The sequence below is a fragment of the Hordeum vulgare genome, chromosome 7H (genome assembly GCF_904849725.1).
Source record: "Hordeum vulgare subsp. vulgare chromosome 7H, MorexV3_pseudomolecules_assembly, whole genome shotgun sequence".
Taxonomy (NCBI): domain Eukaryota; kingdom Viridiplantae; phylum Streptophyta; class Magnoliopsida; order Poales; family Poaceae; genus Hordeum; species Hordeum vulgare.
In genome coordinates, this window is record NC_058524.1 from 570,828,916 (window position 1) to 570,850,975 (window position 22,060).

The 22,060-nt window shown below is 42.9% G+C and overlaps 2 non-coding genes across 2 annotated transcripts; both read right to left on the reverse strand.

Annotated features, from left to right (window-relative positions):
* Positions 1–18,385: 18,385 nt before the first annotated feature.
* LOC123414549 lies at positions 18,386–18,476 on the reverse strand. Its single transcript, XR_006614485.1, has one exon. It is a non-coding gene; the product is annotated as a small nucleolar RNA snoR128 (small nucleolar RNA).
* Positions 18,477–18,998: 522 nt separating this feature from the next.
* On the reverse strand, positions 18,999–19,089 carry LOC123414548. Its single transcript, XR_006614484.1, has one exon. It is a non-coding gene; the product is annotated as a small nucleolar RNA snoR128 (small nucleolar RNA).
* Positions 19,090–22,060: the final 2,971 nt, after the last annotated feature.

Consider the following 22,060-nt stretch of genomic DNA (forward strand, 5'->3'; position numbering starts at 1 on the left):
TTAATTAAATGGATAATTAAGTTATTAGGATAATTAGAGAATGACATGTGGGTCCCTCACTAAATTAATCTGATTAATTAATATTAAACCTAATTAAAAACTTGAGTCTATGACGCATGGGACCCACTGGTCAGTTGACCAGTCAACTGTTGATGTCAGCATGACATCATGCTGATGTCATAATTGCTTTTAATCAATTTAATTAAATCTGTTTTTAATTCCTAAATATTGAATAAAACTTTAAAAAATAATATTAATTAAACCGTAAGTCAAATCAAAATATTTTCAACATGAAAGTTGATCAACAGAACGAGAGAACCCGGATACACGGTCATTCGTCTCTCACGCGTCCCTAGCATAGCAAACATGGAACTTTTCCATCGTTTTCCATCTGACCGGTAGTAGCCCGAGACCCGGAAAATATCGTCAGATATTCTTCCGACCCGTCTATGACGGATGTTGTTGCGTTAGCTCATGTCTAGCCTGCATCTTGCCATGTCATGCATTGTGTTGCACCGTTTCTATTATTTATTGTTTCTCCCCCTCTTCTTACCGGAAGACCCCGAGACTGACGCTGCCACCGGGTACTTCTACGACCCAGCCGACCAGCCTTTTGCCGCAGAGCAACAAGGCAAGCAACCCCCCTTGATCATTCCTATATCGCCTAATTCTTTCTCCCTCATGCTTGCATTAGTATTTTGCTACTGTTGTAGATAGCTCCTATATCTGATGCATAGCCTATTTTTGATGAACTGCTACTTTAAGTATTGTACTTTAAATCTGCTTAGTATAGGTGGAGCAGTCATCCCTTCTGACCCCGTAGTCCAGTTGCCCCGCTTTGTTTTCAAATCTCTATCCCTGATCGACGAGCCACACCCGACACATCACATACACCCACCTTAGTTGTACGATACTACAGAGATACTATCGGGTACCGAGGGTGACACCTCGCTAAGTACACCTGATGATATCTCTGTAGTACAGCTAGTCGGTCGTGGTTATCGAGGGTGATTCCTCTTTCACCATTCCCGACGATGCCTCTGTCGTGCAACCCCTCAAGAGTGGGACCCCCGAGGGTGATTCCTCTAAGCCCACCTTGACGGATACAACGTTCGGAATCCAACGAGGGTGATACCTCGGGTTCCCCCCGATGTTACAACCACACAGTTACTCGACCATGTTACTAGGATCATTGGTGATTAGTTGTTAGACGGGTGGATTCCTGCGAGATTGTGTGGTTGGCCTAATTAAAATGATAATGGATTTGGGTATTTGATCTGGGTTGGTTGGAGACCTTTTCGCACTAACCAGCTATGCGGGAAGAATTATGGGTATTCGGTGTCGCGGTATCAGCCGAAGCTTTTCAGATGTCAGCAATGTAGCAGCGCGCGCCCGAGTGGTCCCGAGATGCATCGCGCTTGTGATTAAGGGATGCTAGGACTGACGTGGGCCGCCCACGCATCATGCAGGAGCGCGAAGGGGAAGTGGGCCCATGAACCCTTTGTGCTTAGGGGTTAGACCGGTGGGCTGGTCTCTCTGTTGAGTCTTAGGTGGGGCTGCGACGTGTCGATATTCCGAGGCCGGGCATGACCCAGAAAAGTGTGTCCGGCCAGAGTGTTATCGAGCGTGACAGCAAATGTGGTGCACCCCTGCAGGGATGAAAATTAACAATTCGAATAGCCGTGTCCACGGTTATAGGACGACTTGGAGTTGTGCCCTGATCTTATACAACTACAATTGTTACTTATTTGGAATTAGTTACCCCGGGATTGTTTCCTCGCAGGGAGTCGAGGGAGAATCTCTGGGCGTGACCTCGCTTTAATTTTGCTGCAACAATATGACTATTATTGTGTTACCTTGCTCTACTCTCGTCTATTGCTGCAAGATCCTGAAGATGCTAGTCTTCGATAGGACTAGGCCTTCTCTCTATTCTTGCATTGCTGCAGTCAATCCACATATAAACCCCTTCTTTGATACCGAGTACTTTGTATGAGTACTTGATGACCCACAAGTATAGGGGATCTATCGTAGTCCTTTCGATAAGTAAGAGTGTCGAACCCAACGAGGAGCAGAAGGATCTGACAAGTGGTTTTCAGCAAGGTAATATCTGCAAGCACTGAATTTATCGGTAACAAGTAGTGGTGTGGTGAGATGATTCGCAGCAAGTAGCACGTAACAAAAGTAACAACGGTGCAGCAAAGTGGCCCAATCCCTTTTGTAGCAAGGGACAAGCCTGGACAAATTCTTATAGGAGGTAAAACGCTCCCGAGGACACATGGGAATTTCTGTCAAGCTAGTGTTCATCATGTTCATATGATTCGCGTTCGTTACTTTGATAGTTTGATATGTGGGTGGACCGGCGCTTGGGTACTGCCCTTACTTGGACAAGCATCCCACTTATGATTAACCCCTCTCGCAAGCATCCGCAACTATGAAAGAAGAATTAAGACAAAGTCTAACCATAGCATTAAACTAGTGGATCCAAATCAGCCCCTTACGAAGCAACGCATAAACTAGGGTTTAAGCTGCTGTCACTCTAGCAACCCATCATCTACTTACTACTTCCCAATGCCTTCCTCTAGGCCCAAATTATGGTGAAGTGTTATGTAGTCGACGTTCACATAACACCACTAGAGGAAAAACAACATACAACACATCAAATTATCGAACGAATACCAAATTCACATGACTACTTATAGCATGACTTATCCCATGTCCTCAGGAACAAAAGTAACTACTCACAGAGCATAATCATATTCATGACCAGAGAGGTAATGAGTAGCATCAAATATCTGAACATAAAATCTTCCACGAAGTAATCCAACTAGCATCAACTACAAAGAGTAATTAACACTACTAGCAACCTTACAAGTACCAATCGGAGTCGCGAGACGAAGATTGGTTACAAGAGATGAACTAGGGTTTGGAGATGAGATGGTGCTGATGAAGATGTTGATGGTGATGAGTCCCCTCCGATGAGAGGAGTGTTGGTGATGACGATGGCGACGATTTCCCCCTCCGGGAGGGAAGTTTCCCCGACAGGATCGTCCTGCCGGAGCTCTAGATTGATTCTGCTGAAATTCCGCCTCATGGCGGCGATGAATCCTCCGAAAAGCCTCCTCTTGATTTTTTCTGGAACGAAACCCTTCTTGTAGCAAAAGGGGGGAGCCAGAGGGCCAAGTGGGAGCCCACAAGCCCCCTAGGCGCGGTTAGGGGGGAGGCCGTGCCTAGCAGGCTTGTGGCCTCCTGCTGGCGCCCCTCTGGCACTTCTTCGGCCCAGTATTTTTTATAAATCCCAAAAGAAATCCACGTTGATTTTCACGACTTTTGGAGTTGCGCAGAATAGGTATCTCAAACTTGCTCCTTTTTCAGGCCAGAATTCCAGTTGCCGGCATTCTCCCTCTTCATGTAAACCTTGCAAAATAAGAGAGAAAAGGCATAAGTATTGTACCGTGAAGTATAATAACAGCCCAAAAAGCGATAAATATCAACATGAAAGCATGCTGCAAAATGGACGTATGAACTCCCCCAACCTTAGACCTCGCTTGTCCTCAAGCGAAAGCCAAGATCAATAAATATGCCCACATGTTTAGAGAGAGAGGTGTCGACAAAACAAGATACGAACATGCAGGCATCATGATCATGATCAGAACAGCAATACCATCATATAATCTCTCATGCTAAAGTGATAATTCCTCCACAAAGTAAAGTATGGATCAAGAGCCTTACCGAGAATTAACAACCGATAGCCTTTAGTCATTGAAGCAATTGCAATTTATCACAACATCGGAAAGAGTCAAATAAGAGCTTGTAAAGCAAATCCACATACTCAATCATATTTTCGTTCTCTACAATTGCTACAACTCACGTGGTACTCGTGAGATCAAAGTTTCAGCTGGACACAGAGAAAGATAGGGGCTTATAGTTTCGCCTCCCAACCATTTACCTCAAGGGTAATGTCAACAATAATAATTCATGAATGCTTACCTCCAAGTTGACATATGAATATAGATCTTTCCCTAGCATATGACGTTAGCCAAGACAAAGGAGAATAAGGAATTGGTGTAGATCACCATGACTCTTTCAAGGGCAAAAAGTATAGGTACAAGATAGGCCCTTCGCAGAGGGAAGCAGAGGTTGTCATGCGCTTTTGAGGTTTGGATGTGTGTCCTCTTAGTGTGGAGGAACGTCACTTTATATTGCCTCATGTGATAAAGAACTTTATTATGCAGTCCCTCGCTTTTTATGTCTTCCTCGTCACAGGTTCGTATAAAGCTTATTTTCCACACACTAATAGATCATACAAATTAGGGGAGCAATTTTTATTGCTTGCACCGATGACAACTTACTTGAGGGATCTTATTCAATCCATAGGTAGGTATGGTGGACTCTCATGGCAAAACTGGGTTGAAGGTTTATGGATGCACAAGTAGTATTTCTACTTGGTGCGGGAGTTTTGGCTAATATGAGGTGGAAGCAATCATCACATGCTAAGGGATCTCTAGTCATATACCATTGTTTGGAACCAAGCAAACACAATTCATTATGTTGTCTTCCTTGTCCAACATCTACTTCTAAGCATGTAATAGTGTAGTGAGTGTTCACAATCATAGATGGTGTCAAAGATGATATATTTATATGTGAACCTCTCCTTCTTTATCACTTCCTATTAATTGCAACAGTGACCAAGGTCTACGTTTGTCTACCCTCAACAAGTTTCAGTCATCATTCATTTATTATGTGAAGCCATCACTTCCCATAAGATCATTACATGATCTTTCATGTTTTTGTTATTTTCTCATTCTCTTGATCATGGCATGAGGCAAGGCCCTTAACTAAGACACTCTTTATTATATGGCTCACAAGCTCGAATACATCGGGGGTGACACAAAGCAAAACTCAAGCCTAAAACACTAAGACCTTTAATCTACTAGAGAAAGATAAAACCAAAAAGGAACAAACTAAAACAAAGGTAAAGGCAAAAGATGTGATGGTGATACGATACCGGGGCAACTCCCCCAAGCTTGGCACAAGCCAAGGGGATTGCCCATACCCATGCTTAGTTGTCTTCCTTTGGAGGTGATGGTGGTGGAGTTGTTTTGTCTTTCGATTCCAAGAGGGCCATCAATCTTTGATTTATACCTTCGAGATCTGTGATATGTTTCTCCAGCAAAACAACTTCACGAGTGAGATAAGTATTGCGAGCACGAGTTGTTTGACAAAACCTCAAGAGTTCAATCAAGGATGGAGACAGTAGGTGGAGGTAGGGTCGGAGGAAATTCACTTCTTCAACTTCTTCCTTGTTGAACACAGATTGTACTTCGTCCCACGCCTGATTCTTCTCCTTAGTTTTTCCCTTGGCTTCCGTGACTTCCACTCTTTTCAGATCAGCATCTACTTCTTCATAGACTTGAGGGAAATTGTTCTCCCTGACAGATTCCTAAGACAACATCCTTGCTCTAAATCTGCAGCAGAAAACAGGCTCGAAACAAAAACAGAGGAAATTCGCATGATACGAGGGTCAGGCCTTTCGGGAGAATATATAATGATTTTTTTCCAACCATAAGGAGTACTCCGCAAGAAAACGGAGTCCGGGAGGCACACGAGGTGGCCACAAGCCCCCCAGGCGCGTCCAGGGGGTGGCCCGCGCCTCTCAGGCTTGTCGCCTCCTCGTGCGCTTTCCGGACTACTTTAATTTTTTCTATTTTTTCAAAAATTCCAAAACGGAGAAAAATTCCTACTCGAAAAGTTTTGGAGTATGTTTACTTACCTAAACACATACCTCTTCGCTTTCGGAGTCTGAAACAGGCTGATAAATATCCCTTAGGTATTCCTCCGGAGTTATGTTATTGATAATATTGCTTTCAACATTTATGGGAGTACCTGAGATATAATGCTTGATTCTGTGCCCATTTACCACTCTCGGTCAATTACCTTTCGTGTTGTGGATCTTGATAGCACCGGAACGATATACTTCCTCAACAATATAGGGACCTTCCCATTTAGAGAGAAGCTTGCCTGCAAAAAATCTTAAACGAGAATTATATAGCAAGACATAATCACCTACATTGAACTCACGCTTTTGTATCCTTTTATCATGCCACCTCTTAACCTTTTCTTTGAACAACTTGGCATTCTCATATGCCTGAGTTCTCCATTCATCAAGTGAGCTAATATCAAATAACCTCTTCTCACCAGCAAGTTTGAAATCAAAGTTGAGCTCTTTGATTGCCCAATAAGCTTTATGCTCTAGCTCAAGAGGTAAATGACATGCTTTACCGTACACCATTTTGTACGGGGACATGCCCATGGGATTCTTATAGGCAGTTCTATAAGCCCAAAGTGCATCATCGAGCTTCTTAGACCAATTCTTTCTAGACCTGTTGACAGTCTTTTGCAGAATTAGTTTAATCTCTCTATTTCATAGCTCTACTTGACCACTGGACTAAGGGTGATAGGCGGAAGCAATTCTATGGTTGACATCGTACTTAGCAAGCGTTTTACGGAAAGCACCATGAATGAAATGTGAACCACCGTCAGTCATTAGATATCTAGGGACTCCAGATCTAGGGAAAATAACTTCTTTAAGCATCCTGATAGAGGTGTTGTGATCAGCACTACTAGTGGGGATAGCTTCTACCCACTTAGTGACGTAATCAACAGCAACTAGGATATGAGTATATCCGTTGGATTTTGGAAAAGGTCCCATATAATCAAAGCCCCAAACATCAAATGGTTCAATGACAAGTGAATAATTCATAGGCATTTCCTGACGTTTACCGATATTACCTATTCTTTGACATTCGTCACAAGACAAGACAAACTTATGGGCGTCCTTGAAGAGAGTGGGCCAATAGAAACCTGATTGCAATACCTTGTGTGCAATTCTATATCCCGCATGGTGTCCTCCGTAGGCCTCGGAGTGACACTTCTATAGGATATGTCCCTGTTCATGTTCAGGTACACAACGTCTAATAACACCATCTACTCCTTCCTTATAAAGGTGAGGATCATCCCAAAAGTAATGTCTCAAGTCAAAGAAGAATTTCTTCTTTTGCTCATATGTGAAACTAGGTGGTATATATTTGGCAACTATATAGTTTGCATAATCAGCATACCACGGTGTACTACGGGAAGCATTGATGACATTCAATTGCTCATCAGGAAAGCTATCATCAATAGGTTGTGATTCATCAAGAACATTCTCCAACCTAGACAAGTTATCTACTACTAGGTTATCAGCACCCTTCCTGTCAACAACATGCAAATCAAATTCTTGTAGCAAGAGAACCCATCTGATAAGTCTAGGTTTAGTGTCTTTCTTCTCCATTAGGTACTTAATAGCAGCATGACCAGTGTGAATAGTGACTTTGGAATCAACTATGTAAGATCTGAACTTTTCACATGCAAACACGACTGCTAAAAATTCCTTTTCCGTAGTAGCATAGTTTCTTTGGGCATTGTCTAGAGTTTTACTAGCATAGTGAATAACATTCAAATTCTTATCAACTCTTTGTCCTAGAACAGCATAATAACTAGCATCACACATGATTTCAAAAGGTAAGTTCCAATCAGGTCGTTGAACAATAGGCGCAGTTATCAAGGCATTCTTAAGTATTTCAAAGGCTTCCTCACAATCATCGTCAAAAACAAAAGGAATATCCTTTTGCAAGAGATTGGTAAGAGCCCTAGAAATCTTAGAGAAGTCTTTAATGAACCTTCTATAGAAACCAGCATGACCAAGGAAACTTCTTATACCTTTGATATTTGCGGGGCATGGCATTTTCTCGATTGCATCAACCTTAGCCTTATCGACTTCAATACCTCTTTCAGAAATTGTATGTACGAAGACGATGCCTTCATTAACCATAAAGTGGCACTTCTCCCAATTCAAGACAAGATTGGTATCTTTACATCTCTGCAAGACTCGATCAAGGTTGCTGAGGCAATCATCAAAAGAAGACCCGTAAACGGAGAAATCATCCATGAAAGCCTCAACAATCTTTTCACAAAAGTCAGAGAATATAGCCATCATACATCTTTGAAAGGTGGCAGGTGCATTACATAAGCCAAAAGGCATACGTTTGTAAGCAAAGGTACCGAAAGGGCAGTGAAAGTGGTTTTCTCCTGATCAGATTGTGCAACTGGTATCTGGGAGAAACCAGAATAACCGTCTAGAAAGCAGAAGTGTGTGTGTTTAGACAGTCTTTCTAGCATTTTGTCGATAAAAGGCAAAGGGTAATGATCTTTCCTAGTGGCTTTATTCAATTTCCTAAAATCGATCACCATCCTATAGCCAGTAATAATCCTTTGTGGGATCAATTCATCCTTATCATTAGGAACAACGGTAATACCTCCCTTCTTAGGGACGCAATGCACCGGACTCACCCAATCACTATGAGCAACAGGATAGATAATACCTGCTTCCAGGAGCTTTAGTATTTGTTTTCTTACTACCTCCTTCACCTTAGGATTTAATCTCCGTTGATGATCAGCAACTGGTTTGGAATCAGGATCGGTTTTAATCTTGTGCTGCCATAGAATGGGACTAATGCCCTTAAGATCATCAAGAGTATATCCAATAGCACCACGGTGCTTCCTCAGAGTTTTTAGTAACTTCTTTTCTTCATGATCTGAGAGGCTAGAACTAATAATAACAGGATATGTCTCTTTTTCATCAAGATAAGCATACTTAAGAGTATCGGGCAACTATTTAAGCTCGAACAGAGGATCACCCTTTGGTGGGGGTGGATCTCCAAGCAGTTCAACATGCAAGTTATTCTTAAGGATAGGATATTGTTCTAAGACAACTCTATCTGTCTCATCCCTTTCATCCATATGCATATCATTTTCATGCTCAAGCAAGTATTGCTCTACAGGATAAGTAGGAGGCACGGCAATAGAAGCTAGGGCAATAGTTTCATCCCTACTAGGCAACTCTTTTTGTGAGGTTGTCTACCAAACTTGGAGAAATTAAACTCGTGTGACACACCTTCAAAGCCAACAGTGACAGTTTGCTTCTCACAGTCAATATGAGCATTGCCAGTATTGAGAAAAGGTCTACCAAATATGATGGGACAAAAGCTATATTGTGTGGTAGCAAGAACGAGGAAATCAGCAGGATACTTCATTTTACCACACAAGACTTCAACATCCCTAACAATTCCCACAGGACAGATAGTATCTCTATTGGCAAGCTGAATAGTGACATCAATGGGTTCTATCTCGACAGGTGCAATCTCGTCTTTAATTTCATCATATAAGGATTGAGGTATTGCACTAACACTAGCACCCACGTCATATAAACCATGATAACAATGATCCCCAATCTTAACAGAAACAACAGGCGTGCCAACGCCTGTTCCAGGACGAGCGGGGGCGGCGTCGGTTGCAGGAAGAGGCATGTGACGGTTTGGGAAACAGTAGATTCCCTATTTACATTAGTGTAATTAATCTTAACACCCCCTAATGTACGCTTGACCATGTAGAGTCACTTCACAATTTTTCGGGTAGCGTTATCATCTTGATAGGATTCTCCTTCAAAATTTTCTTCATGAAAACTTGATGAAAACATGAAACATAAACTCACAAAGAGATAGTGCAATGTGATGTCGTTAAACAAGGATATCTCAGGAAGAGACTCCCCCAGATGCCTGCATGTCTCTAAGTCGTCTCATACCAATTCCATGGACATATTTCTGGAATGTTGAGTTTGGTAGAGACTTAGTAAATAAATCAGCAAAGTTGTCACATGATTTGAGTTGCAAGATGCTTATTTTCCCTCTTTTCTGAAGATTATGGGGAAAACTACTTAGGAGAAATATGCTTAGTGATATTACTCTTAATGTAACCTGTTTGTATCTCAGCAACACAAGCCTCATTATCCTCATAGATAATGGTAGGTGATTTTATTGAACCAATTCCACATGAATATTGTATGTAGTTTATCATTCTGCGAAGCCATACACATTCACATGATGCTTCAAATAACGAAATTATTTCAGAATGATTTGTGGATGTTGCCACCAGAGCCTGTTTTGAAGACTTCCATGATATAGCAGTACCACCATGCAGGAACACAAAACTGGTGTCTGGTCTGATATTATGGGGATCAGACAAATAACCAGCATATGCATATCCAATCATATCAGAGTCCCGATTTCTCTGGAATTGGAAAAATAGGCCAAGATCCTTTGTGCCTTGGAGATATCGAAAGATAGTCTTCACTCCAGACCAATGACGTTTGGTGGGAGTTGCGCTGTGTCTAGCAAGTAGATTCAATGCAATATCAGGTCTTGTGCAATTTGCAAGATACATAAGCGCTCCAATGGCACTTAGGTATGTAACTTTAGGTCCCAACACCTTTTCTCCATCATCCCTCGGTCTGAACGGATCTTTCTCTACGTCTAGAGATCGAACCACCATAGGAGTTTTAGATGGATAGGATTTTTCCATATTGAATTTCTCCAATATTTTCTGGATATATGCAGCTTGGTGTACCATGATTCCCGAGGGAGGTGCTCAAGTTGAATACCTAAGAAAATTTTGGTTTTACCCAAATCCTTCATCTCAAATTCCATCTTTAGGTGATTGTGTGCTTCATCAATGTCCGGTGTGCTGGCAATAATGTTGAGATCATCAACATACATAGAAATGATGCAAAGTCTTGTACAGGACTTCTTGACGAAGAAACATGGTCAATCGTCACTACTGGAGTAACCTTTCTGAAGAAGGAACTCACTTAGTCGGTTGTGTCACATCCGTCCCCACTGCCTTAAGCCATATAATGACTTTTTCAGCTTTACACAATACATGTTGCGTTTTGCACTGTTATTCGGGACAAAGATTCCGTCAGGAACCTTCATATATATGTCCAAATCTAGTGACCCGTAAAGATATGCGGTCACGACGCCCATCAACTACATGGATAGACGATTTTGCCCTCCATAGATATAAGATATCAGAAAGTGGTTCCACTCATTACCGGAGAATATCTTTCATTGAAATCAATGCCGGGTTTCTGCGTGAAACCTTGTGCTACGAGCCTTGCTTTATATCTCACCACCTCATTATTCTCATTCCGTTTCGAGAGAAAAACCCATTTGAATCCCACAGGGAAAACATTGGGAGGTGTAGGTATTGCTTCAGTGAATACCTTTCTTTTGTTAAGCGAGGCAATTTCTGCTTGGATTGCATCCTTCCATATAGGCCAGTCTGAGCGCCTTTGGTACTCAATGATAGACCTTGGATAATGATCGGTGAGAAGGGTATTTGCAATCTTTTCAGAAAAATATATGTCGACGATCGTAGTCTTACGGTCAAATGATTCTCCAGAATCAACATAGTTGATGGAAATTTCCTGCGCCCCTAGAGACTCTTCATGATTTCCCAATACGATTGAGTCTGGGTGTTTCGATGTTCTAGCCATTCTATGCACACTGGAGCTGGGTTGTGGAGGTTGCCCTTCCACTGGGTGTATACTACGTGTCCGGTGTTTGTCAACGTTGAGTTGATCTGCATTTACTGACTCCGAGGTTTTTCTCATCGATTTCCTTTCTTGCTTGATAGAACCTTGCTCCAAGTCAGATGTCGTACTACTCCCCCTGTTTTTAGGAACGGGGAGTTGAGTGGTTTTGATTGGTACCTCCACTCTTTTTGGCGTGTTTCTGGCCATATTTAAGGATTTTGTAACACCTTTCAGATGAGTAAATGAATCAGACATATTATTTGCAAGATGTTGCAAATTAATGATCTTCCGAACTTGAAGTTCGGTCTCATGGGTACGTGGATCACATGATGAAATGGCATGAGCATTCCAATCAAATTCTGGGCATTCTATCTAGTACTTGAAATCTCCCCCTAATGCCGGAAAATGTTCCTCATTGAATATAAAATCAGCGTGACGGGTTGTAAATAGTTCCCCGGTAAGGGGTTCCACGTACTTCATAATCGACGGTGATTTCTACCCACATAGATCCCCAACTTCTTGTGTGGGTCCATGGATGTCCGTTGTGGTGGTGAGATCGGGATGTATGCAGCACATCCGAACTTACGCGGATGGGAAATGCTAGGAGGATTTCCACGTACCAATTCCACAGGGGAAGAACTGGGAAATGACGTTTGCCTCAATTGTATCAAGTCGGCAACGTGTAAAACAGCGTGACCCCAACAAGAGGTTGGCAAGTTGCAATACGTCAACAAAGGTCTTGCAATGAGTTTAATCCTCTTAATCAATGCTTCAGCCAAACCATTTTGTGTATGGACATATGGAACCGAGTGTTGAACTTCAATCCCCAAAGCCATGCAATAATCATTGAAAGCACGTGAGGAGAATTCTGCAGCGTTGTCCATTCGAATTGACTTAATTCAACTTTCAGGATAATGGGCTTACAACACAATGGCTTGCCTCATTATCTTGGTAAATGCATGGTTCCGTGTGGATCGAAGACACACATGTGACCATCGTGTAGATGCATCAATTAGAACCATGAACTACCTGAAAGGTCCAGATAATGGCTAAACGGACCACAAATGTCTCCTTGAATACGTACAAGGAACTGAAGTGGTTCAGCTTGTATTTTGATATGCGAGGGCCTCAAAATTAGCTTTCTCGTGGCACAAGATGTGCACACAAAATGAGAAGATTGAGGATATTTTGACTCAAGAAAATTATGACCAATGGAATTTCTAGTAATTTCTCTCATCATCCCAATTTTGGGATGGCCTAGGCGATCATGCCAGGTTTGGAATGCATCAACATTCTCAAAAATTACTTTATATGCAACATGTTCCATGGGTTTAATGGACGTATAGTACAAACCAAGTGATAGAGAATGAATTTTATCATGTACCTTTTTTCCATATCTGTGATCTTTAGTAAAGAGTAGATACTCCTCTTTGTTGTCTTCATGGGTTTCAATATGAAAATCATTCTTACGGACATCTCGATAACTGATCAAGGTATGTGAGGAGTCGGGATACAATAAAGCATCCTCGATACTCACTTGTGTACCACTAGGGAGGGTGAATATGGCACGTCCAGTACCAACAATCATTGTATCGCGTCCAGCGATAGTGAGAATATCTCCATTCATCTTTTTTAGAGTTTGAAAATATTTCATCTCCCTCAGTATGGATTTTGTGGTATCACTGTCCACAAGGCATAATTACTCTTCCATCGAATTGTTCCCGTAAAAACTATATAAAACAAAAGAATTTTCAATAAGAAAACCTTCTCTTAATACATAGAATACAATCTTATTATATCAAATGTGTTGATACAATACAATATGATACAAAGACAACAACAAACTTACGTTCTTATTACAATCATCACAAATGGACATAATTAAGTAGATCACTAAGGAGATCAAGGGACTAGTCATGGCCTCCCATTCCCATTCAGGACGGTCCTCAACGAGATAAGGAATCATGGCATTGCTCGACCCAGGAGGAACTTCGTGCGAATCGCCAGCTCCATTTGTGCTATGCGAATGAAGGTTTAAGTTGGCTTCAAGCCTTTTCCCTTGAGGTGCTTTGCGTCCCTGAGATAGCTGGTACAGCATAACCATATGCTTGGGCATTGAGGACTTTTCAATAGAATGCATGTAGCATCCACACTTGTTGCAAAGCTTAGATTTATCAAACTTGGGCTTTGAAGTGCCTTTTCCCTTGCGTGAGTTTCTGAGTTCTCTGTTCCCATTGCGCTCTCTCTTGTGCTCAAAATTGGGTTGTTTACCTCAAAAGGTACCATTAAACTTTTGTCTATTCTCGACATTCAGATGAACTTTAGGTAAAGGTTGTGCCCCAACTGGGCGCTGAGAACCATTCTTAACGAGTAGCTCGTCATGCTTTTCAGCCTAAAGTAACATGTGAATAAGCTCGGAATAGATAGTGTAATTATGAGCACTATATTGCTGTTGGAGCATGGTAGACACATTTTTTTCTATCTTCTCCCCCTCAGTAGGTTCCTTCTCACAAAAGCGCAGGTTGGAACATATCTTATGAAAGCATGATTGCACTCACCAATGGACTTGAAGTCGTGAAGGCAGAGATGAGTCCAATCATGAAGTGCTTCTCAGAGGACTACTACCTTTTGTTGTTCATACCTTGTTTTGAGGGCCAAAAACAAAGTACTAGGAGATTCCTCCTGTAATACTCAGACTTGAGATCTGGATGAATATGGTACCTTAAGATGAATAAGGCAACATAATTTTTTTGTTCTGTCAGTGGCGTGTCTCTAGCCGGAAGAGGAGTCTCCGAGGGATGGATTGCACGTGCTATCCCACAGGATACAAGACTGATCTTGATGTCCATAGCCCATGTAGGATAATTGTGGCCATTGAGGGCAAGCTCCTCAATCTCTTTTGCAGTCATCTTTGCCTACATGGGAAACCATAGATAATTAATTTAGGGGCGGTAAATTAACCATCATGGTTGTGTAATAAGAATGCAAAAAAACTGATAGTCAAGTGAAAACTTGAAAAAATCTTAACCTCAATTGTGTGAACATAACACAATGAGGATCAATTAGATATTACAGTAATGGGCTACATTGACATTACCTTGTGTATGCTACAATTCAAATATAGAGTTAAAGGTAATCGCTTGTCGAGATTGACAAAACTAGACCTCAAACCAAATGAGTAGTAGATCCTAACTCATTACCTTGCGATTCGATAAAATAAGGGAGAAAATTTGCAAGTTTGACACTCGAGAGAAGCGGACCTCAATCGCAAAAACATGTTCCAGAGAATTTGATGTGGTTAACACATAGAACATGTCTTTCTTACTGATGAAATCTAATACTTTATTTATATTATCAAACCAGTGCATAATATAAACATACTAATAATTATACAAGTCCTAATCTAGAATAAATCTAGAGCTAGACTAAATGTAAATCATTAAACTAATTACTAAACAGAGTCTAATACTACACACGTACAATAATTAATACTACTATTTTTTAACAAAGGAGAAAAAACTTCTATCAAGTAGCCATTTGACCCACAACCAGGGGGTATAGCCATTCGGCCCACAACCACGGGGCAGCCTAAAGGCCAACCGGGCCTGAGCCTGAGCCACCATGAGCGAGGGGTCGGGAGCGTTGGGTCTCCCCCCTCGTATAATATGAGCAAAAATTGGGGCGAGCGGATAAGGCTACGCCTCCCTCCTCAATTCGATCCATAGCTCCACCACGCCACTCGATCTCCTGTACGGCGCGACCAACGGGAGTAGTGACCAGCTTCGCCTCCCCTCCCTACTCCGACGGTCACCGACGCACCATGGACAAAGCCTCCTCGTCCAAGGAAGAGGCGACAACACCGAGGCCAAGGCTCACCGAAGCCCACAAGCCAACGCGACGACCGGGACAACGGTCTATGGTAGCAACGGCCTGCTCAAAGTGGTGGCCAAAGCTCCTCTCAGCACGGCATCCAGATCCCACGATCGTTTCCATCTAGGGATGGCTCCCGCAGGGTATGGGTACGGGTGAAACCTCCCCATACCCTTAGACGTCCCACCTAAGCTTACCCATCAGCCTTACCCATACCCGTCAACGGATATAATTTTTTTCCATACCCATGACCCGACAGGGTAGACGGGTACCCGTGGGTAAAATTACCCATGTTTGCAAAGTATCAATTTGAAAAACATATAGTCATAAACAATCTCATATAATAAAGTTTACAAAAATAGATTATAACATCAACATATGCTTATAAACAATATCATATAGTCATAAACAACAACAAATAAGCATACACTTTTAGTTCATAAATTCTTGACATAATGTAGATTCTAGAGATAATTTTCACTTTACATAGCTTTTATATGGGTACATGGGCGTGTAGGTATGGGTTATATGATCCTATACCCGTACCCGCTCTACCCAATCGGTTTCAGATTTTTCTATTTATATATCCATGGATAAATTTTTATCCCATAGCCTTACCCTAATAGGGTTTTTACCCGCAGGGTACGTGGGTAACGGATACCCATTGCCATCCCTATTTCCACCTGCAACGGGGCGAGGCGTTTAGTGGACTCGACCCCGGCCCCGAAGCAGATGACGCCAAAGCACCGAGACAAAAGCGAGCACATCCTACACAATCACCTTTGTGCGCATCGACACAGGAATGTAGCCAGGAGGGCGATGACTCAGGCCGACATCCTCTACAACAAGCGTCGGCATGCACAGAGGCAACCATTTCGCCGGTGAAGGAGGAGGCAAAGGCAGGTCCAGTGCAGCATCCGCGAGGTCGGGCCGGCAAGCAGCCACGAATTAACAACACAAGGCAGACGGGAGCGCTTAGAGCATCTCTAGTAGAACCCTCAAACCCTTAAAACAAAAAACCAGTTTCAAGGGTTGAGAATTGCACATTTTTGACACTTTTAAGGGTTGAAAAATAGGGGCAAAGACTAGAACCCTCAAACCCAACCCTTATAACGGAATATTCTGTTATAAGGGTTGGGTTTGAGGGTTCTAGTCTTTGCCCCTACCCCAAACCTTAAAACTATCATTTGGCATTGTATAATTTTCACAAGACAAACATAATAAACCTTCAAACAAACACGGAAATAAAGATCATTGATGCATGGTGATGCATCCCTCACTTGGTCCATGGCCGCACTCCAACGAGCACAAGCGGGCTTCATCAAATCCCACCGGCCTTGAAGCAACCGGTAACTGCGAGAGAGGAACCCACAATTCTTCGGCTTGATCCTATAATAGTTGTCCTCGATCCTGTGCCAATACCTTTTATCGGTTTGATCGGTGCCGGTGGTTGCATCCATCCCCACAGATGCCCAAGCACGAACCAAGAGGATATCTTCCGCTTCGGTGTAGTTTGACAACAACGCGTGTGGGCAGGAAGCGGTGGTGAATGCCTCCTTCCCTATCTCGGCCACCTCCTCCTCATCATCCCCTACATCCTCATCATCTTCTCCAACCTCCTCACCAAAGGGTTCTAGAGGCGGAGCCCCGAGGTCCACCTTCGCGTCTTGAAGGAGGTCCATGAACAAGGTTGGGTTTGCCATTTCCTCGAACACCTCGTGCGCGGCAGGAGGAGGTTCGAAGACGGCGACGACCGAGGGCGCGGGCTTCTTCCGCGCCGTGACCTTCTTCCGCTTCGGGGATGCGCCGACGGCCTTCGAGGAAGCCCCTCACGGCCCACGCAAGGAGCCCTTCGGCCGGCTCTTCTTCGCGGGCTAGACGATGGCCGAGGCTGCCGCGGTGGCCGGGGCAGGGGCGGCAGCGGCCGGGGCGGAAGGAGGCGGTGTGAGGCCCGCCCGCCGCCGCTTGGCCCCGACGTGGGTCGCCGCCACCACGTCGACCATGGTGGCCGGGGCGGGGGCGGGGCTGAAGCGGCGGCGGCCTGGGCTAGGCCAGCGCGGAGGCGGCGGTAAGCCGGCGCGGAGGCAGCGGGCGGGGCCGGCGGCCAGGGGATCCATGGCGCGGCGGCTAGGACATGTAGTTTCCCTCCCGCGCTCGAGATGAAAAGGAGTGCGGGCCCAACCCTCACTTCTACAGGCTGCGAGGGCGTTTACAGGTTCGACCTCTAAAAGTTTTTACAGGTTTAAGGATTTTAGTCTACATCATTTTTTTAACGAAACTATAAAAAAACGGTTATTTTCTAGAATTTAAGGGTTCTACTAGAGATGCTCTTAGGCGGCGTCCTCCTTGGCACGCTGGCCACCATGGGCAGCGCCACGAGCGGCAGCGTCCAATGGCACCCCGGCCACCTGCAATAGTGTTCCAGCCACGTCCAGCAGCGCTCAGGCAAGGTGCTCCCGGCTGATGATGCGGAGCAAGAAGGAAGTGAGGCGACATCGCATCGACAGCAAGGTGCTCCATCCCTCCCTTTCCTTCTCTGTTCTCTCTTTTGCTGGCTGTCGGTTCTTCTCTGTTCTCTCTTCCCACTTTTGCTGGCTGTTCTACGAGCTGATAACGTTTTGACAAATGCGACGCTCTGAGAAGAGACGCCGGTTACAGGGGAGAGTCGTCGGTTGCGGGTAGAGCCGTCCGACGGTTTGGGAAACCATAGAATCCCTGATTACATTAGTGTAAATTAATCTTAACAGTAAGGGCCTGCAACATCTCTCTCAAGTGCAACGGCTTCGGGTCACCTAGAAGGTTTTGTGACCTCGCATCTTGTTTGTTTGTAGGTTCACAGGGCAGTGTTGTGTATGTCGACTTCAATCGTGTTGGACCAATGTCAATTATCGCTCCAGTTTGCCAATTTGTTGCACTTGCTTTCAGTGTTTTCGTGTCTGTTTGTAATATTCAAAATTCGCTTGTTTCTGTTTGGACCCCTCCACAATACTAATTCAGCAGAGAAAAACATCAGTAGATTGAAAACAGCATACAGTGGGAATGTTAGTGTTGCTCAGGTAACCGCTCAGGAGGAAAAAGTATTTCCCAGATTCATCAAGCAGGGGTCTGCTTTTAACACTGAAAGATCTCATCATGGCAACAAACATCCCATGGAAAGATTCACGATATCGGAAGAAGATTTGCAAACTCATTTTACAGGATATCCTCTGGGCCGAACTGCTTGAATTATTGAGCACCTAAAAAGAAACTGCAATCCATGTTTCAGTCTGGGTGATACAATATTCTTCATGTCTAATAAAATTGGGCGGATTATGCAGTTCTGCAAGACCAATGGTGCCATCTTCACTATTTTGCAATCAAAAGATCAAATATCTTGGACATATCCTAAGTGCCAAAGATCTGGATTACTTTTTTCACATGTCTTTGTCTGAAGAGAGCGTGAATTAGCATGACAGTAATAAGGATTCTATGGATGTTGGCATCAATCTTTTCCAAGCTGACGACAAGTTATGGTCTGCACTGTCAGCCAAAACATAAAGAGTTCTTCGGCCGGATCTATTTGTTCAACGCAATTCTAAATCCACAAAGAAAACAAGTCAATAGATATTCAATTAACACCAGCGAAACTGTATAAAAAATCTGCAGACGGGAGGACTCCGTGTTGCTCAGGTAACCGCTCAGGAGGAAATTATATTTCCCAGACTCATGAAGCAGGGATCTGCTTTCAACACTGAAAGATCTCATCACAGCAACAAACATCCACTCACCAACTGTCAGAGCACCATAAAAACATCAACAAAAGGAATCTGAAGGGCGTGATTGAATCGGCTCAGACTACTTTTAAGGTCTTCAAGGCGGGTGAAAACCCGCCGTTAAGACGAGCGAACCTTGTTTTTCCTCATCGCCGTTGATACCCGCGGATTAATAAAGCCCAGAGAAACGACAACACAGACAGCATAGAAATATACCGCAAAAAGGCTTAATAGATCCTTGAGATCTGTTTCGGCTCAGACTACTTTTAAAGGTCTTCAAGGCAGACCTAAGCCAGCCGTTAAGACGAGCGAACCTTGTTTTTCCTCACCGCCGTGGACAGATAAGTCCCCATTGTCAAGCCAATCAAATGAGCAAAAAATCCAAAACGAATGAAGAAAGCAGCAAACAATGGGAAGAACTGAGCAGGTGAACTGAATGAAAACTCAAGCAATCTCTAGCTTCAAACTCTATTGGATTGAATGATGTGCCAAGAAGATACACTGACGAGGGCGGCGAGCAGGCGGCGCGTTGGGTGATTGATGGATGGAGCCCTAGGAGATGACGAGCTACTTATAGGGTGACGGTGTCGTGAAAGCCCTCGGAGGTTGGAGTTATTTCCGTACATGCCATCGCATCACGGCCTATAAGTCAGCCCGTTACGGCCCGTGGGGTCGATTCCGGGCTGGCATAGCTAGCAACAGAAGGTCCATAAAGGCCCACGTAATGGTTTTCTAATTTCTAGGTAAAAGAAAAAAAGGAACCCGGCCGGATATGGTGATTTTGCTCCCGAGCTGATATGCTTCTTTATGAACAGTATAATTAAAAAGTATTTATAAGATTCAAACAATTCTGAAACTTTTTGTGGTAAGCTTTGATAAATGTTTTGTATGCTTGTAAAATTTCAGCTCGAAATAATATTTGTGGAAGCCGTGGCAAAAGAAACAAAATTGATGCTCCAAAAATGCTAGTTTTAAATACATTTTGAACTGTTGATTTTGTTATTTTTTGGGTGTGATTTTCACAAATATTATTTCATGCTGAATTTTGATAAGCATGCAAAGCATTTGTTAAAGTTTACCAAAAAAATATAAAACTTTTTATTTATTTTTTATTTTTTAGTTTTACTGTGTATGAGTGAGCATGTGAGCTCGGGAGTAGAATAAGACTTTTGAACCCGGCCGAACGCCAAGCCATTGATTTCTTCTCATCACACAGCCTCTCCACTAAATTCTGGAGGTTGACTAAAAAAATCTCAAGAGCAAACTTGGGCTATGCGATAATTTGATCGACAGACATTTAGTTTGCCCAACACAATTACACGAGTCGAGAGCGATCTATTTATTGCTAACTGAGGATAGGATCTTTGGATCAGCAATCTCGAGCGTGTTCAGCCTAATGAAGCACCTTAATTAGCACGGGCTTCCCAAATTGTGTGTGATCGCCACGTGAAAGAGCTCATTGATGTTATGATGTCATCGATTTCTCGCTTGTGTACTTTTACTTTACACGGAAATCCAATTTGGCTTGCGAGAGCATTTGCTCCTGGTCATAAAAAATATTTTTTTGAAAAGAAGACATACCTGACGTTGTTGTTCATCTCTGCATCGTCATTCGGTCATCATGCGAATGTTTTCGCAAATATAGTATGCGCATAAATTAATTTCATATATCTATCTCATGCATTTTGTGAGAACAAAACTCAATCTAATCAAGCATGATAATTATATAGAAACTATAATTAAATAGATGCGCGAACCTAGTTATTACTACTTAATTAACTACCTTGACCAGTTTCCAACACAGCTCTGGTTTTCATTCACCCTAAGCTCTTTGGTGAACCGTTTTCAAACCCTCTCCGGCAAAGAAAATGAATTAAGGAGTTATTAATTACTTGATAACAGGAAATGAACGAAAGAGACCAATATAGTGCGATAATGATTGGAATTACCTACGAAGCATTTTAACCACGCTCGCGTAATCTTTAGTTTTTTCATTTACTCACCCTAGGACTTCAACAATTTTAGCATCAACTCTAATGATTAGCAACATCTAGTGAACCCTAGGTATGTTTATATTATCACGCATGCATAACTCGTCAACTATACTTAACATCAAGTAAGCAAAATAGAATTTTTTTATAGTACAAGACAGTAACACTGAGTTGAAGTTGTAAATGTTGGAATTATGCCCTAGAGGCAATAATATATATAGTTATTATTATAATTCGTGTATCAAGTTAATCGTTTATTATCCATGCTATAATTGTATTGAATGAAGACTCATTTACATGTGTGGATACATAGACAAAACACCGTCCCTAGCAAGCCTCTAGTTGGCTAGCCAGTTGATCAAAGATAGTCAGTGTCTTCTGATTATGAACAAGGTGTTGTTGCTTGATAACTGGATCACGTCATTAGGAGAATCACGTGATGGACTAGACCCAAACTAATAGACGTAGCATGTTGATCGTGTCATTTTGTTGCTACTGTTTTCTGCGTGTCAAGTATTTATTCCTATGACCATGAGATCATATAACTCACTAACACCGGAGGAATGCTTTGTGTGTATCAAACGTTGCAACGTAACTGGGTGACTATAAAGATGCTCTACACGTATCTTCGAAGGTGTTAGTTGAGTTAGTATGGATCAAGACTGGGATTTGTCACTCCGTGTGAACGGAGAGGTATCTCGGGGCCCACTCGGTAATACAACATCACACACAAGCCTTGCAAGCAATGTAACTTAGTGTAAGTTGCGGGATCTTGTATTACGGAACAAGTAAAGAGACTTGCCGGTAAACGAGATTGAAATAGGTATACGGATACTGACGATCGAATCTCGGGCAAGTAACATACCGAAGGACAAAGGGAATGACATACGGGATTATATGAATCCTTGGCCCTGACGTTCAAACGATAAGATCTTCGTAGAATATGTAGGATCCAATATGGGCATCCAGGTACCGCTATT